At 50.5% G+C, this 15524-nt stretch overlaps 1 protein-coding gene across 2 annotated transcripts in view; it reads right to left on the reverse strand.

The window, feature by feature from the left end:
• Positions 1-15524, reverse strand: part of NTMT1 (N-terminal Xaa-Pro-Lys N-methyltransferase 1) — an 83730-nt gene that overhangs the window by 14547 nt on the left and 53659 nt on the right. Inside the window, exon 1 of one of the 2 annotated variants that reach the window (XM_050926212.1) lies at positions 11790-12048. The exons of the other annotated variant lie outside the window; for it this stretch is intronic. The gene's annotated coding sequence lies outside the window, so the exon portion shown is untranslated. Of the gene's footprint in view, positions 1-11789; positions 12049-15524 lie in introns of those variants that run through there. 2 annotated transcript variants of the gene reach the window in all.

Below are 15524 nucleotides of genomic sequence, written 5' to 3' on the forward strand. Positions count from 1 at the left end.
GGGTTCAGTATTGGGCTGGTCTTATGTGAAATCTTCATTAAAGAACTGGAACTGGGGGTCAGTAGCACAGCAACTGAACTGGGAAAGGATCTCAAATCGGGGAGTGATGAGAAAGAAGCAAGAAAAGAGACATAATGCAAAGGGAGCTAGAGAGGATAGAAATATGGGCAGAGCTAGACTGGACAAACGGAAGCTAAAATCACTGCTGTTTAATAGAAAGGACACCCTGGCAGAGTGGTAACAGTGACAGCAACATTAGGGTCATACTGGACAATGAACTAGGTATGAACATCATACACTGTCAAGAAGTCAGCTCCTGCCAATGGGCCACTGACCAGCCTCGATTGCCCATGTGTTACCTTGTCAAACAAGCACAGGCATGATTTCGCCGAGGCTGCCCCTCATGCTTGGGAGGAGCTCCCTATAAACACCCACAAAGCCACTTCTCTGCCCTGCAAATTCCTCCTTACAACTTTCTTTTGCCAGGATGCCTACAGAAAACTTGACACCAGAAAGGCAGCTGGCACACTGGAATCGCTGCCCATGATGTCAAACAACAGTGTTTTCCTGTGCTCCCCGTCAGGGTGTCTGTCTCCATCTATTACCTCTTGCAAGACTGTAAGGTTTTAAGTGGGCGTGGCAGAATTCGATAGTTACTTTTTAAATAATTTTGGCAGATGATAGCAACATTTATTTTTAAGCATTTTTAATTGTTTTAAATGTTCACAGTTGCACAAAATTAAGCATTTTTCCCTCATTTTGTCGCTTTAATTTTCACAGTTGCGGGAAATTATGGGGGTCAGACAATTATTTAATGACAGTAGACATGGAGCTATTCAAAGTTGAAGCTCTATACCCGTTAAAACACAAATTGTCAACGGCACATGTCAAAATAGACAAACTAAATATCCTTAATCAAACTTCTATAAGTTCTCAAGCAGCTTTTTTCTTACTTTCCCTACTTATACATTTCAATGACCATGGATGGATATATTTTTTCGTAGGTTTGTGTGTACATGGTAAAATCGACGTTTACTGACATTTACCAATCAAAATCTGACCCTGTCAAGCCTAATCATAAGCTCACTGGGGCAGGGATTTTCGTTCTGTGTTTGTATAGCACCTTGTAGAACGGGTCCATGACTGGGGCACTTAGGCAATACTACAATACAAATGACAACTTGCAGTGTGATGTGGCCACACAACCAAAGCCACAGTCATTCTGGGCTGCTTACACCAAGGTATCTCCTGATGGCGCATGGAGGAGTTCCCTGACATGCTGTGCTCAGCTCTGGACACCTAAGATCCAGCTGAATTGGCGGAACTTCGGAGAAGAGCAGGGCAAACTGGTGAAGAAAAGATCCAAAGAATTAAACATGCAGAGTTTGGCTAAACCTCGGCTGCCATGGAGGTGGGTGAGTGAGTGAGTGTAAGAACAAGAGGATGAAACTGCGATACCGGGGAGCGTGAAAAGCTTTCTGGCCGTGCGTCTGTCAGACCAGATTTGGCAGAGCACTGGGAGCACAGCAGGGCATGATACTGATGGAGACCTGGGACAGCAGCTAAAGTAATGGGCCTTTTCCAGCTCTGGCTGGTTCTGATCTCACCCTGGGTTTAAGGGTGGAGTTATTCCTGGTTTACACTGATGTGTGTGTGATCAGGAACAGGTAGGGTTGCCGGAACCTCTCTGGCCCTCCCCCGGCTAATCCCCCCAAGTCCTCCCTGCTATGCCCCTGCCCTGCCTCTTATCCCCAAGACCCTACCCCACATTTGCTCCACTTCCCCACTCCCCTGTCGCTCACTGCTTTTCCCCTCCCCTCCCCAACTGGGGTCCACAGGAACTTCCCTGCAGAGCTGGGGCTGGGAGCTGCAGCTGCTGGATACAATGAGGATGTGGCCCTTGGCTGAGTAGGGGCTGGCATGGGTGATGACCTGGTGCCTCCCTGCCTCCCTGCCCCCCCTGCCCACAGTAACTGGACTTTGGGTGTCCAGTCAGTAGACCTGGCCGGACATTGTCAGGTCCCCTTTTCTGGGGAAGCACAGCTTTGCATCTGCCAGAGCCGGAAGTGGCTTGCTGTGACAGGGTGGGGCTGAGCCCCGAGGAACATAGGCCCTGGTACCTTTCAACTTCCCTTCTCTGCAGACACAGGAGGGAATCAAACCCTGCGGGGCTCCAGAGCACTGACTCCGCACAGCCACTCAAGCGCAACCATGCCTAAGCCTCCAACTCCACTGCTAGCAAGGCTGCCTCCGGTTACCAGGCAACCTGAGCGGCAGGCGGCTGTGCGGGCAAGGGGCATGGGGCGAGGTGAAGGGCAGAGCCTAGGAAAGTTCTTCAGAGCCCTGCCAGGTACAGGACAGGACTCCGCAGCCATCCGCTAACAACCGCCTTCCTAGCAACAGAAATGTCACAACACTCATTCCTGGAAACCAAGGGCCGGACTGGAGACAGCCCACTGGAAGGAACAATCGCTCACACTTCAGAGCAGCCCTTGCCAAAGGGATGGCAGACACTGTGAGACGCTTGGTGAGAGACTGATAAAACACACCCAAGGGAAGTAACACAGCCCAAAGAGATTCCACTGCTGCTCTCTACCTCTGTCTGCTTAGGAGTGTGTGTGTGTGTGTGTGTGTGTGCGCGCGCGCACGCGCACCTGGATCTCTCTCTCTACATCCTGGTATACTTCTGGGTGAATGTATAAATCAAGTGTGCACGAGTGAATGTGTACGTGCATTTGGCCAGAGCATGTATGCATATGTGTGTACATGCATCGGGAAGGACTGTGTGTGTGTCCATGCATATATGCATCTGGATGAAGTGTGAGTGTTCGCGCATGCACACACACATATCTGCATGGAGAGAGAGTGGGTGTGTATACATGTGCATCGGAGTGGATTGTGCGCATCCTCTGCATTTTCAAAGGTTGAACCTTACAAACAAACCATAAAGTCAGCAGCTGTTTCATTAACATTCACTGTCTCATCTAAACTCTACAGGGATTTGAAAGCCTTGTGTTCCTGGACTGACTGCCTGTGGCTGGTGCCCTTTCTCCTGGGCTCATCAGGACGTCCAAGTGGCATGGGGTCACCTACACCTTGGCATACCAACAGGGCTGGCGGATAGCTGCCACACCTGTCAGGAAGGAGGTGCTGCTGTGCAATCACTGTGTCTAGCATTCAAGAGCCTGGCAGGTAGTCTGACGTTCGTTCTCCACAGGGGGAGTCCGGAACGGCCCCTGCTGGGCACTGGCCAGTCCAAGAGGCTGGGTTTGTGATTCTTCCAACTAGGCCTGCAAACGTGCATTGGGGGGTGGGGGGGGCCCTGAAAAGTGCCCAGGTCCAGAGCTCTCCCCAGCAGAGCAGTAAGTGGCTATAATGAGCCAAGGTCCCCACTGACGTGGGAAGGGGACTCTCCCCTGACATTCACCCCTGCAGTGCATGGAGCCAACGGCCCCTTTCTGGCCAGACATCACAAGGACACACAGTGAGCTGGGGCTGGGTAAGAGGAATAACTGAAAGTGAAGGGCTAACGCAGCAGCAGCAGCTGGACTCACCCCCCTGCAGCTCTGCCAATTCACCCCCCTGCGGCTCTGCAGCAGCCCCGTGCCTGTCCCAGGTTCCCAGATGCCCCGTTCCCCTGCAGGCCAGTCACAGCGGCAACGTTCCTATCACCGAGTATTATTGCTTTGCCAAGGTCCCTCCGTGATGACCTGCAGCATTCCCTGCTGCTGCCGGCCCTGGACTCCCTCCAGCATCTGGAGAACTGTCTGGTGTTCTAGTGACACAGGCAAATGGGGCCTGAGGCCAGGCCATCCAACTAATATGAGGGTGACCATAGGCAGAATTTGAATGCAGAGCTCCCAAGAGGTGACAGGCTAATGCCCTACCCAACATCACTGCACAGCCCCCTTAGCTGGTCTCCCTCGTCCCACCGGACAGCAGCTGCACAGCTGGACCCTCAGACGGACCCCCTAACACTGCCACTTCCAGCAGAACCCAACCCCTCCACGTGGAACCACCAGGGCGTAGGTAGCCTCTGCTGGCTCCTGCAGTACCCCCGCACTGGCACACGGGGGCAGTGTTGGCTTTCCTTTGATGAGCCTCGGGTTTCCCCCCCCTACATTGGAGCTGGGCTAAACTTCTCTCCTTCTTGCTAATGGGCTGGGAACTGTCCCACCCCCGCCCCTTCCCTCCCTCTGCTGCCGGTGATAATACCAGGCTGACTCCTCTCTTGTCCCCTCTACTTCCATGTCCCCTGCAAGGGGATGAGAGGGGTTTTAAAAGTTAAATAAAGGAGGGAGGGAAAGGAGGTGGGGGGGGGGAATCCTGCCAGATTTGCAGCAGAGCTGGAAACTGAGTCACGAATGAACCTTGGGACGGACACAGAGCGGCGGGGGAGAATGGGTCCAGTTCCCAGCCTCTCTCTCTCCTGTCTGCTCCCCACCACCCCATCCCTTCATTTATAGGAGACTCAGCAAATCTCCGGGGCCGATTTCCAGCACCTTTAGTCAGAGGATCTCAAAGCACTCTGCAAATAGGAGCTATTCGAGAGAGCTGGGTCTGCCTCCCTCCCCACCCCACACACACTGCATCTCAGCACCTCCACCCCTCCTTAGCAGCTTTATCCCATGCGCGCTTCGCTCATCCTGCCCTGGGTGCTGAAGGGGCAGGGCTGGGGATTTAACCGCCCTCCCCCCCTTATATCTCCCGGGTCAGTCAGGGTGCAGCCTGTGCCACCGGATCCTGGAGGCAACATCTCCCAGCCTGTCTCCCTCCAGCCAGAGGCTACTAGCTCTGGCAGGGAGCCATGCCAGGCTTGTGTGGCTGAGGGGCTGAGGACCAGCAGGCTCATAGCAATCAGCTCTGCAGGCTGCATTTGCACAGCAGCACTGGAGGTCAAAGGAACCAGCCGACCCTGCCTGAAATCCACAGAGGAAAGCAGGAATCCTGCTCCTAAGCTTAAGGGAGCCTGACTCCTGGAGAGCTGCTGAGCTTTTGTACCCTGGGTGGGGGGGGGGCGGGAGGAGGATTCTCCCTTCGCTCTCCAATGTGTTAGCCAGGGACTGTGCTTTGCACCCCTCTCTGATGCATTCAGCAAGGGGGTGCACTGTGCAAACACTCCTGCCCCCTCTCTGCCTTGCTGCTCTGCCAGCAGAGGCCTCCCACAGGAAGCCTGGGGGAGCTGGTGTCTCACTGGCAAAATCTCCTTGTCGAGCGGCATGTGCCAGGACTGTGCCCAGCACCCAAGCAGGACAGCAGGGTCTGTTCCCGAGGAGGCTGCCCTTCCCTTGCTACCTTCTGCTGAGCTCTGCTGTGGGGGGTACAGAGGTAAGCAGAGTACCCAAGTTTGGATGAGTGCTGCCTACCCCCTCCAAAAGCCACCTGCTCCCATGAGCTAAGAATGCCCCGGCACCACTGCAAGCCCCAGACCACTTTCAGGGAGAGGGAGATTTGTTCTGCCCAATTTCAAAGCCACGCCCACACGTTACCTGTGTCGCGAACTTCAGCGCTGTTGAGTTCCCCTTCCACTACAGAGAGAAATGAGAGAGCGGAGAAGGAGACAGAGAGAAGGTGCCAATGTCAAGAATGAGAGGGTGAGAAATGGCAGATCGTGAGCCACGTGGAAAAACAGACACAGAGATTTGGGGAGCTAGGAGAGCAGCAGAGATTAAGTCAGCTGTAAATAGACCTGCCCCCTACATAGTTCACACAAGACAGCCCCTTTGCCCCATTCCAACTCGGGGGGACTTGTGCAGTCGTTCCTGCCTGGGATTATGGCTACCCCGGACCTACAACAAATGTAGGTTTTTTAAAAACAGAACCCCCCCTTGAAAAGCAACGAGCTTCCAGTAGGTCCGTGGCCAAACCCAGAGTGCTAGATCCAACTGCTGCTGAGACCTGAGGAAGTTGGGATCCTGATCCGAATGCCAGGCCTCTCGCGAGATTGGCCTCAATGGGCATGTAAACTGAGCACTCCTAGCCTCGGGGGAGTTGGGATCCCAGTCCAAGTCTCACCTTGCTGCTCGGCTCCATCTGGAGCTTAAATTACAAGGAGGGGGAAGGATCAAGAGCTGAAAACGGTTTATGATGATTAATTATCTGCATTGTGGTGGCACCTATGAGCCCCAGTCATGGCTCAGGGCTCTGTTGTGCTAGGTGCTGCACTAACACAGAACAAATACTCCCTCCCCTGAGAAGTAGACAATCTAACCAGCTTGAGGTTCACCAAGCCTTGAATACCAACATGTTCCCTCATCCGAGGTCACTTCCCACCTTTCCTTGTCACAGTGGGAGGAAAGGGTGAAGGACAGGAATTATCAGCAGTATAAAATCACCCCACAGCCACATTTTCCCACCCTACCACCCCAGTCTTCCTACACATGGACTGGTTCTAGCCTTCCTTCACATTCCCCTGGACAGCGAAACCATCTGCACATGATGCAAGGCAGAGCTTGGTCACTGGCCAAGAAGCGTAGAGCCTGCCCCATTGCTAGGCAGGGTGACTCCGGAGACTGCAGTCTGAGCAGCAGCCTTGGGGATGTGGCAACCTCTGAGCCAATCAGCCACTGGGGAGACAAATGAGGACTCCAGATCTCTTGAATGGGATGGATCCGGGAGTGGCCACTGGAACAGATGGGCTAGAAGGATGGGGTAGAGGAGCCCACTGGGCTGGGTTTCTGCATCACTGGAAGACCTGCTGTCGAACGCTGGAGCGAGTCCCCTGATGGTAGGGGAGGGAGAGACATAAAAGCTCTTTCCGGGAGATGGTGCATTTCCATTTCTAATGGCTGGACGGGAGCCAAGCTCCTTTCAGAAGGCTTCATGGGAAAATGCGATGTGAACGCCGGCTGGGCTACAGGCAGCTCGCAGGCAATGCTGCAGAGTGCCAGAGCTCCAGGGCAGCTGGAGACCCACTGGGCACCCCCTGCCTGCCCCAGTCTGTGCCTTGCTGGACAGAGCGGGAAGGGCAGGGAGGTCAGGCCAGACCTCTGAGCACTGCTATCCCTCACCAGTCTGATCTCCTGTCCTACCTCTGGGGGAGGACAAAAAGGGGATGGGGTGGAAACTCTGGTCTCCCATTTACGTTCTAACGCCAGCCTGATCTCAGTGAGAATTTGGGGTCGGGGGGATTCCCAGCCCCCACTCAGCAGAATTCCCAGTCCAAAGGTCTCTTTATTGCATGGCTCGGTTGGTTTTCTTTCTGCTCCTGTCACCCCCAGCAAAGTTGTGAACTATTGCAAGGAGCCCTGGTAACTAGAGGGGGTGGCATAGTGCACCAAACACCCAGATTCACTGTAAACCCAAGTTCCAATCACAGCAAGGTCCCTTCATCATCCTCAGGCATGTAATCGATGGACTTCATTTTGTGTGGGGGACGTGTTTGGGGTGACCCTTAGACGCTGAGGACCTGTGCTTTGTACGCAAGAGAAAGGGTTTGCCATAAGCAACAATAGCTCCTTCCACCACCTTCACCACCATGCCGGCTGGCTGCCGACCTCCTCCACAGAGGTGGCTGCATTTTAGTGGCGCTGCATGTGGATAACTTCCTGGCCCTTTAAAATTCCACTTGTGCAGGATATTTCCTGCCCTGGGGATTGAATTCCACTGATGCTCCCTTTCTACTGGGAATTTTTAAAGTTCTGATGGGGAAGCACGTTGGGATGAGAGGCACTGTAAGGTAGAACCATCATTATGGACTTGATATAACAGTTGAGACAGAAAAAGATTTCTAGATGCCAGGGGCACAAGAGAAGGGGACAAGAAAGCCCAAGGATCGCCCGTTCCTTCCCAGCACCACTCAAGGGCATGGCGCACTGCAGGGTCTTTGGCTCACTGAGCACACCCATAGAAAGGCTGGGCTGGAAGGGACCTCAAGAGATCATGTAGTCCAGCCCCCTGCACTGAGACAGGATTAAGTTTGTCAGGGGTGGTCTAGGTATATCCTCATGGAGGAGAAGTGTGCAGCTCCCATCAAGTTACCACAGCCCCCGCATTTCCAGAGTGGTTGAGGATGGGGCCTTGTTCATCTTTGGCAGTGTATGCCAGCATTGTTCATAACTACCGGGAGGGACTTGTACAGACACAAAGAGCATGGGACCTGGGCCTTGCTCTCAACTGTGCCTTTAAAAACCTCCCACTATGATCCCTGGTTTCAAAGCCAATTGAAATAGATCACAAACTAATCACATGGACGCAAAGGGACCAACCCCAGAATATCTTGAAATGAAGCACACACCACCTGGCCCCCTCAGCTCCAGATCCCACTCATGGCCCCGGCCCAGCGCTATTAAATATTAATGTCACCGACCATGTTAGACCTGCATTCAAAGAAAATTATTTATGGGGCTTGATCCCAAAGCCCACAAATAGGCAGGACTCCCACTGTTATAAGGAGAAAGCTTTGCATTTATACGGCGCCTTTGGTCTAACAGTCACCCAGCATTTGCCAGCCATGAATTAATTGTCCCAACATCCGTATGACGAAGGTCAATATTAATAACCGCACTTCATCTGACAGGGAAGCTGGAGTTCAGGGATGCAATCAGGCAGGTTGTCTGCCCAAGTACAAGTTGTGGGTCAGTGACAGAGCAGAGAATAAAACTCTCCAATAATAGTATTTTTCTCCATAGTTCTCAACTCACTTTACAACGGAGGGTAAATATCGATAGAAAAGAGACAGAAAGGAGGCAGAGCCAAGAACAGAATCCAGGTCTGCTAACTCCTACTCCAGTGGTCCGTCCAGTGAACCATGCAACCATCTAGCCCCTACACCACAACCCCACTGGGTGGGAATGTTGTGGTTTCTTCACTGATCCTCTCAGACAATCTCTCTTTTGTTGTGAGGAACCTCACCCCGCCCCGAACCCCTTAGACTCAGGTTGCAGCTGTACTCATAGGCACTCCTAGTACCTGCTTCCCATCACCCTCCTCCTCACTGGATGTTGCATATTACATGGAAATGGTTCATGCTGCAAACTGGCCACGCATCAGGGCCATGGCATGTGTCACGGGAGCAGAATCGGCCTGGTGCATCCTGGCAACGCTGAGTTCTCTTAATACCCTGGACACTTCATGCTCTGCTGCTGGGATCCTGTGGAGTAAAGGTGGGGTTCTCCAAAGTGCTCTGCCCTGGCTTACCTGTTGTCTCATTGGCATCAACGGTAAAAAGAGCTGGCTGAAAAAGGCCAATTAGTTTGCAGGAGATTTCAAAACTTTTTCCCCCTCCCAAATTTCCCCAAGTAAATGTTTGGATCTTTTCAACAAAAAGGCAAAGTAAAAAAAATTGTGAAAAACGTGTGCAGGAAATCTCTCCCAGTGCTAGAAAACCAAAACCTGCTGAGTTTTGCTTAAAAACATTGTTTTGACAAAAATATTTCGACTGGCCCTAAGGGTAAAATTCCCATTGACTTCAATGGGAACAGAGCAAGGCCAACACTTAGGCAGGGGTAGTCAATTATTTTCTGTCAAGGTCCAAATTTCTTTGCCAAGGTATAATCAAGGTCCAGATTCCAGAGAAAATAATTTAAAAAGGACAATAAGAAGTAAATAAAAAGATTTCACGGTCCGTTCAAAAGCATCTGGCAGTGCGGATTGGGTCCCCAGTTCGCCTATTGACTACCCCTGAATCAGGGTATGTCTACACTGCAAAGACCCATGGCTGACTCGGGTCAGCTGACTCAAGCTTGTGGGGCTTGGGCTGTGGGGCTATAGAATTGCAATGTAGACATTTGGGCTCGGTCGGGAGCCTGGGCTCTGAGGCTCTGGGAGCAGGGAGGGATCTCAGAGCCCAGGCTCCTGTCTGAGCCCAAATGTCGACATTGCTATTTTTAGCCCCACAGCCTGAGCCTGAGTCAGCTGAGCCAGGCTCTGCGACTCGGTGCGGTGGGATTTTTATTGCAGTGGAGACGGACCTTGAGAGCTTCTGCCCCATTCTGCCTGCCCAGCAATTGGACAAGATTCATCCCATCCATGCTCAAAAGCATTTTTCTATTTTTGGTGGAAGATTTTTAAAAATCAAACACCAGGAAATTGTATGCAAAGAGCTTTAAGAGAGCAGCTGCTCCACCTAAGGTGACCAGATGTCCCGATTTTAAGGGGACAGTCCCGATACATGCAGCTTTTGCTTATATAGGCTCCTATTACCCTCCACCCCCTGTCACAATTTTTCACACTTGCTATCTGGTCACCTAGCTCCACCCCTACTGTCATGGTTGGGTCAGTAGGAACCCCACTGCCTGGACAGTCCTCGGATCCCCAGGAAGAGTGGGGAGGTTACATATGGAGTGTCCTCCTTAGCTCTCAATTTCCTTTGGCACTATGGTTTTAAGTTAGTCTCTTAATGCTGCTTTACTGTGGATTTTGGGGGGTTAATTGAACTGACGGTAAATCTATCTTGCAGATTCCCCCCTTGATCTTCCTTTTGATTATTATTAGCTCAACAGAACATGCTTTAAAATAAAAAAAAAATCATGTTTCCATATTTCCCCTGGTCTTCACTCCTTAACTAGGACCAAAAGCCCTGTTTCTCTTAATCTGTCCTCTTGAATTACACACAGATTCCCATCAGCGCACATGCTATCCCGACATTTGCCATCCAGCTAAATCTTCCGGAATACACACAACCGTGGGGAAGTTGGCAGCCATCATATCTCTAGGTGAACTGACAGAAACAGGTGCCATAACCAGTGCTATGCAAGCGAAGACAGTGCTAGCTTCCCCTGCCACCCGCAGGCCTTACCTTACCTAGAGGGCTGTATATGCTGACTACAAAATTAACTGCAGAATGAACCCCATGGCTCCAGAATCAAATCTTTCATTAAAAAAAAAATGCTTCTAGCCTTCCTAATTGCAAAGAAAACTTTTCCAATGTGAACTGAGCATGGACCAATGCGATGTCTGCCTGAGTTTGAAGACAGCCTGAAGCAATAGTTCTCAGACAGGTATGACCTGCTCTATTATCAAACTGGGCTGTGGCTTCTGAACCCTAATGATGACAGTTTAAATGTCAGTCCTATTAACTGTTTCACTGCTGGTACTTTTAGCAGAAATATCCAATCACCCTCAATCCCCAGCTGCCCAAACCTGAGCTCACCCCCAACAGCTTGTGATGCAGTTTTGCTTGGTCAGTACTTTGTAGCATGTGGCAAAGTGACAATGTAGGAGCAGAGTAAAATAAAGGGATTTTAAACTCCATATAAATTACACAAAAAGAATGTGCCCTATTCACTTCTGTATTTAATACACACACACACACACACACACACACAGGTGGAAGCTGTGGCAATATTCCCATTCAGCTACAGAAACTGAGAGATCTTAAGCTGAGCTTGCTGCAAAATGCATAGGGCATGTGTTCTCAAGGGTCCTCTTCTAGGCAGGAGTGAGCAGGTGACTCTTTATGGTCCAGTCTACCCAGAGCCTCTGCTGTGACTGCCAGCAATGAGCTAACCAGTCTCAACTACTACGGTGGCTTTTATTATGTAGAGACCTGTCTGCTAAGAACTGGACTGAGGTCGCCAGCTTGTTCTCATGGGCACCTGAAGAGACATCAAGAGATACAGGACCTTTTGGCCACAGCAAACTTGTATTAGATATTAACTGCTGGAAGGCTCTCCATCTCCCCCATCCTCCCCAGTCAATCCAATCCCCGCAACTAAGCAGCCACCTCCTGTCGGGCCAGGAAATCCATAAATCTCAAGTTTGATAGATTGGGGTAAATTTGATGCATAGAAAGTTCAGGGAGTGCCACTGTGGCTAGAGACAGAATTGGTGCATGGGTTCCTTCTTACCGCTCTGTTACCCCTTCCCAAGCCTGAGCTTTCCCAATGGGGTTCCCGTGGAAGTGCTGATTGGGCGATGGTGAGTTCTCTGCTTTCTTTGTGCAATACCGGGGGTGATGACTGTACTTGGTAGTAGGAATCAGCATTCCAGCCTCTGTCTCTAGAACATCTTTGAGTGTGGGGAATGAGGCTCTGTGCTCTTTCTTTAACAGAACCACTGTGACATCCCTCATAGATGGCAATGAATGCCATCCCTCTGCAGCAGGTTTCATTGGGGGACCATTACAGCATTCCTATGGGGAGGCAATGTGAATTCAGCCTTTGTCACTGGTCATGTAAGGTGCTGCGGCTCGGTGGGAGTCCAGATGCGCCTGAGTCACGTAATAAGGAGGTGGAGCTGAACTTCCCCAAAGTCCAGGGCTGCCTGGATACCGGGCTTTGATCTGAGCGGTTACAGAGGTAGAGTCCAGGGCCAACTACAGATCTGACCACCCACAGAGTCAAGGAATATTTGGAGGCGGGATTCTGAGCAGGTCCATCCCTGTCTCTGGGATGGTACAAGGGGACAGTCTTGAGAGCCAGCACTGTGCCATACAGAAATACCTGCACAACCATAGCACCGCTTCAGTAACCCCATCTCTGCTTTTCCATATACCCTTAGAGTCACTAGCAGGCAATGCTGGAGCACGTACCATAGGGCTATTCCTGCTAGGGTTAGTGGCCAATGTGCTTGAACTTGCCAGGGCCTCCAGAGGTATTTGACATGTCAAAGCATTGCAGGATGAAAGGGAATCCGCTGAAACTTGTCTCCCCTCACAGATCACATCACCTCCCTCTTCCAGCAACCGGATCTCACTCAAGGCAACCAGCCCTTTGATGTTAAAGGAGAGAAAGGCGGCTCTTCCCCACTCCAATGGAGCCGAGGAGACAATGAGGCAAACATCAAAGGAAAAGCATCCAAGCCCCCGCTCACCAGCTGAACCCAGAGAACTGGGACAAGGCCAAATGGCTCATTGTGCTGGGCACATCAGCTGGGGATCAGCTTTGCAGCCACCTCTCTGGTCTCTGGTTCCCAGCTGTGCTTTCCTCAACCCCAAGCACACCCACCTCCTTCCAGTGTTTGATGCAGAGCGGTGTGGAAGGGGGAGAAGGTTGCAGGCAAGAAGCAGAAGGAGAGGGTGTTGACACAGCATTGGAAAGAAATGAACCTTAACAGGGAAAAGAATAACACAAGCGGCGAAAGGGATGGGGGAGAGATGTTTGGGGATCTAAGTGGAGGAGATCTCCACCATCGAAGTGTGATGAGCGGTCAAAGGAGAAGCTGCTGCTTCATCTAATGTTGTGGCAATATGGAGAGCCACCGACCCATCCCTCTCCTTTCCCTGCAAACCCCCCACATAGGAGACTGGAGGTCACCCCCGAGGCATCAGCAGCTGTATGTCCAGATGTGCAGCATGCAATAGACATAGTTGTTATATCAATCACAGCCATAAGAGGAGACCGCACAAGAATCCTGCTCCTTCTGCTGCCAAGATGGCCTTAATCTAGCATTAGGTTTCCTGTCCTCTCTGCAGGCCAGGCATTAGAGAGCAACACCCCACACTCAGTCACATGCATGTTACACAGTGGTAGAAGAGGCAGACCCAGCCCTGGAGGACAGGAGGCACTGAAAGAGATGCAGAGAGGAGCAAAGCACCATCCCAGGGGGTTAAGCTCCCAGTTTCAGGGGAAGGAGAGATTCTGGGAATTTGACAATGAGCCATTCCAAGTAACAGAAGCCTCCGAGAGGCCAAGATTCCATTTCATTAAAATGTAACAAGATGTTAGGCCCTAAAGGAATGGCTCAGTGTGGCTGGAATTTTGACAAGGTCCCAGCACCCACATCTGGGGGCCAGACTGTCCAAAGAGCGTGGCGAGCATTGGGTGCTGAGCAGTTTTGAAAGTCTGGCCCCATGTGTAGAAATATTGACCTGTGAGGTCCTGGCACAGGGAGTGTGTTAGTCTTCAGCATGGGATGGTAGGGGGATGGACGGTCTTCAGCAGAGCTTTCAAACCTGGAATTCCATCAAGATACTGCAGAATAATATTAAGAGAAATTTGATCCAAAATGTTGGTGGTCTGCAGATGATTATTTAATATCTAAACTGCAGTAACTTCCAGTGGCCTCAAAGTGCTGGGTTCTGGACAGACAGATAGAAAGACAGTCCCTGCTCTGAAATACAAATGGTCTATGTATCACTACCCCAGGAAAAATAGTTCCCAGGAATGAAAAGGCAAAGAATGATTTATCTTGTTTGGCTTCCTCATACACTCTGCTCTCAGTGGCTCCAGCATGTTTCTGGTTTGTATAGGGGCTAGCCCAATGGGGTCCTGGTCCTACAGTAATACAAATACAGAATGAACATCCTGACCAGAGTTACTCCAGATGTTATACTGGGAAATGGGAACAGAATTTATCTCTCAGAACCAGGGTGACCAGATGTCCTGATTTTATAGGGACAGTCCTGATATTTGGGGCTTTTTCTTATATGGGCATCTATTATCCTCCACACTCCCGATTTTTCATACTTGCTGTCTGGTCACCCTACTCAGAACATGCTCAGGCCAAATTCTGAAGTCAATGGGAGTTTGACTGAGGAAACACTGAGTGAGGATCTCAGGCTTAGGCCTCTGAGCTATCTGCATGTTTTGATATTTGCCAGTCATTTTACTAGGAACACAGGATTTGTCATAAAAGATCAGATTATCAAGTGCCATCATGGCCCATCTCATGATGTTTCAGACGAAGGTGCTCACTCTTCTCTTGGACTACTACTAAGTCTCTAATGCTGCATGTGCTGTGGGGGGCAGCATTACCACCTGACCCCTGTAAGCCACCAGCTTGTGCCCTGAACTGGGAGAACAGATTGCCCCATTACCTTAGCTTGTTTAGCTAGAATATATCCGCATGGTCATAACATCACTCCGCCCTTGTTTAAAGCCAGCAATGGTATCTGGCTCTGTCACTTACGGCTTACCCAGCCCTCTAAACAAACGACTTACTTTGAAGGCTGGAGACATCACACTCGCATCCCATCAGTTATTAAAAATGTTAGAAGACTCAGAGAAAGGCCAGCTCAAGTTAATCTAAATACACAAGTGACTGATTTTATAATTTGGTCTCTGTTGTTATTTATATCACAGTAGCACCTAGAGGCTCCATTGTGGTAGATGTGGTACAAAGCAAGAGAGAGTCCCTGCCCCACAGAGCTTACAATCCAAACAGAGAACTCAGAATTATCAGGCATATGGGAAACTGAGGCACAAAGCAAGGAATGCTGGGATTTTCAGAGATTAAGGTAGTAATATGCCCAACTCCCACTGAAACTCTCTCATGCTTTTTGGAAAATCCCAGCCTAAGTTGCTTGCCCCACTTCACCTAAGAAGCTTTTAGGAGAGCCAAGAATTGAACCCAGTTCTTGAGTCCTCAGCCAGTCCCTTAATTGCAAGACCATCCTTCCCATCAACAAAAGGTAACTGAAAATGTCTGTTTTATTTTAACTCCTGAGCACACAGACCCCTCCTCTTGAAAGATCAACTTGTTCAGATTCATATAGACATTACTTAACTTTCTCTTACATAATCATAGGCAGCAGGGCAAAAAGTGTTGACATTTTGGCTGAAAAAGGGCCTTCATCGAGTAAAAAAAAAACCACTGGCTTTTTGTTATATTTCTGCTCCCTAGCCATGACCTGACTCATGGTT

The sequence above is a fragment of the Gopherus flavomarginatus genome, chromosome 17, assembly GCF_025201925.1.
Source record: "Gopherus flavomarginatus isolate rGopFla2 chromosome 17, rGopFla2.mat.asm, whole genome shotgun sequence".
NCBI lineage: Eukaryota > Metazoa > Chordata > Testudines > Testudinidae > Gopherus > Gopherus flavomarginatus.